The following is a 3,648-nucleotide window of genomic DNA, read 5'->3' on the forward strand; positions in this document are numbered from 1 at the left end:
GTTCTCATTGTGCACATTGGGATGAAGGATACCTTGTTGGTCTATGTGACCAATGTCCTCAATATGATTATCATTATGGTCATCCATTAAAAGATTGGCTCTATTTGAACTTCCTCTTCCCCAAGGATTTCTAACGATAGATTCAAGATGCAAATCAAGAGGGACAAGAGTTGGTCTCAATGAACGACGCCCATGCATACAAAATACAAAACACAACAAACACAAAGAATGACAAACACTATGCCTTCACAACAATGCAATTAGACTTCTTCCACAAACATTTAATTCATACTCCCATACTTTAACAACAATGATGCAAGATAATAAAAAAAAAGCCTCTACGCGGGCTGACAATTTAACTAAGGGATTGAGTAAAAAAAGTCTCACAAAGGTCCTTTAGCACTTCAACTCCAAATTTTAAAGCTTGGCTTAGCAATTTTAGAATTTTTTGCTTTTTGCTTTCTTTACTTGCTTGAATTGAATGCTCAATGGCTCATTTGCTTGCTTCCTCTCCAACAATGCACCTAGTTAAGTAATTAACACAATAAGTAACCAAAAAGAAAAATAAAAATAATGTAAAGACACGATCAAAAGAGTACTAATCCTAATCAATTCCACAAATCCGATGTTGCCAAATCTAACCGACAAATCCCCGGCAACGGCGCCAAAAACTTTGGTGGCTTGACCCAGGTGTGCACAAAATAATGCACAACACTTTGAGTTTGGAATTAGTGTCAAGTGGGAATCATAGTTAAATTTATAAACCGCTTAATACCTATACTATGTAGTATGAGTGAGAAGGGATCGTCCCAAGGGATTATGGGGATCGAGCAATGTCGTGGAATCACAATTAGGGCTAGTAGGTCGAGTGATCAAATGATTGGTTGGTTAGTTGATTAAAGAGCAACTAAATTAAACTAAGTAATAGCAAAAGAGTGCAATTAAGAGTAAGTAAGAGAGAGAGAGAGATCTTGGGGTTTAGAGATCACCACCAAGCAATGCATTTCTATATCATTGACAAGTGATTAATGAGGGCAAATGATGTGTTGCAATATTGGTGTGTGTGTATTTGGTTGATTCAACAAGTAAGAATGACTAGTTAAGCTTGTATTGTCTAAACATCATGTGAAAGGCACAATATATATAAGCAATGAAGCATATATTGTCTAAACAACAAGTGAATGGCACAATAAATCAAAACAAGTCATTAATCCTTTCATTTAGCTCACAATCCAAATACAACACAAGGATAGAGACATATGCTAATTGCATTCAAAAGCTTGGATCATCAAACAACAAGCATAGATTGTCTTCCCATTTAACACTACACTATAACTACACTACTAGCATGAAAATAAACTAAGGGAGAGGCACAATCCATCAAGAGATAAGCATGAACCATCAAGAGAGTCACAAAAGCATTCCTTTAAGCACTATGTTTTGACAATCTGCAAATCTATAGCATCAATACACATAGACATGCATCAATAGCACAAAATCTAGAGACAAGCTCATGAACATCTATTCTAGCATACATAGACATATGGATAGAATGAAATGATCAATTGGAAGCATTAAACCACATAAATCATTGAATAAACAAGATCTATATATATATCAAAGTGTCAAAACATCAATTACAACACTAATCCCTCAATAATACATAAGATTAAGATATAGAAAGCATGTTTGGGGCTAACTCTAGCCCCAAGAGGATGTCTAGACACTCATGGCGATGATGCTCCAACCCTCAAGGGCTATTTCCATGGTTGAAATCTGCTTCTTGTTGATGAAGAACTCCAATGGTGTCTCTAGCCTCCTCCTCCTCTAAGCTTGCTCTCCAAGAGATGATATGAAAAATATGTTGGCTCCCCTTGTAAAAGCAATCTTTATCCTTATATAGGTAGGTCAAAATGACACCCAAAATGAGCTGGGGTCATGCACACAATCTTCCCTAATGATTGGATAAAGGGCAACTTTTAATGAGATGGAATTTTAACTTTTTCATACTGGTGGAAGTTCGATCGATCGAACCTTGAACTTGGATCGATCGAAAGTAAGTGAGCTCGATCAAACTTAGGCTGGATCGATCCAACTGGCTGAGCTTTTTGGAAAAAGACAAATCTGAGATATTTATGGGAGATATTTACGGGAAAAGGACAAAAGTGGTTAGTGTGTGGTACAACTGCGGATAGGATCAATCATTTGAATAAGGATAAAAGTGTTCGATCGATTGAAGGATGGTGTTGGATCGATCGAACTTTTGGAACTTTATGCTTTTGGGTCAAGGCTTAGATCTATCTTGAAGTGTTGAGATCGATCATTGTTCGATCGATCGAACCTTGAACTTGGATCGATCGAACTTTGTTGCTTGCCACCTTTGGCTTCATTTGCTTCCTTCTTTGTTTAATCCCAGAATTGCTTCAATTAAGCTCTTATTTGGCTGAGTTAGCTTATTTTTGTGATAAGTGCCTAAAAAAGGAAATAATACGAAATCAATCTAAAACAGTAAAGCAAGATAGATAAAGGTACTAGAATGCCTAAACTTAAGGGGTTTAAATACGCACTTTTCAGTGCTCATTAGTATATATCTGTGTGTGTGTGTGTGTATATATATATATAATGTTAATAAAGGATATTTTTATTATAATTGTGGGACCCACCATTTTATTCCTTTTAATGGCCATAAGGCCATTTAGCTGATCAGTATCTCTCTCCAGCGCCACTTTCTCTCTTTCTCCTTGCAAATTTATTTATTTATTTATTTATTTCAATCAGTTTGAGCTTAGATCCTCTCCATACCATAGAAATTTTGACTTTGCAACTGAAGGCAAAGTTAACGAGCACGATGAGAGCTTCGTATTGATCGAAGCAAAGCATCGTTTGGAGCATATAGTGATTTTTGAAAATTGGGGGTTTTAGTGGTTTTGCTCTTCTATTTGAGGTAGGAGTGTTCTAATGCACAATTTCTTTGGTTTTACTGAATTTCCTCTTTAATTTGATTCTAAGCATGATTGATTTATTATTTTGCTTATGGTATTGAGGGTTTTATGTGCCAATGTTAATTATTTCCTGACCATGATGTATAAGCATGCTTGATTGTGTTGGAATTTTATTAATTGTTAAAATGTGAAGAAGCATGTTATATGAATTTATTTCTTGCTTTATATGTTTAAAATGCCGGATTATAATTATGTGAAAGTATAATGTGCCATTTAGAAGATTTTGTATAAGCATGCTATATTGTTGAATTCGAATGCAATGTGTAAATTTTTTTAATATTGGCATATATTGAAAGCATGAAGCAATCATGCATTGCATTGGGCAAGAAAAAGGGAAATTTGTTTTGAAATGAAATGTAAAATCTTTTTGGGAAAATGTTTTGAAAAGTGGTTTGTGAAAACCAGGGCGCCTAGGAGTTGCCTAGTGATCGAGCAGGAACTAGGAAGAGACCCTAACATGGTTGAGCTACCTAAGCCCATAATGATGCCTTGGAGATCTCATGTGGTCGGGGATAGCTAGCCAATCCTTCTCTCATGGGGCCATAGAGCTACTATAGGTCGGGTTGCATTAACAGTTTAGAACGGTGAAAAGGAAATATTTTGAAAATGGGGAGCGGCATTGGCATGCATTATATACATATTGTTG

This window comes from Cornus florida, unplaced genomic scaffold, assembly GCF_030987335.1.
Source record: "Cornus florida cultivar Cherokee Brave unplaced genomic scaffold, ASM3098733v1 CherokeeBrave_3.0.0_Hap2_Chr06, whole genome shotgun sequence".
Taxonomy (NCBI): Eukaryota; Viridiplantae; Streptophyta; class Magnoliopsida; order Cornales; family Cornaceae; genus Cornus; species Cornus florida.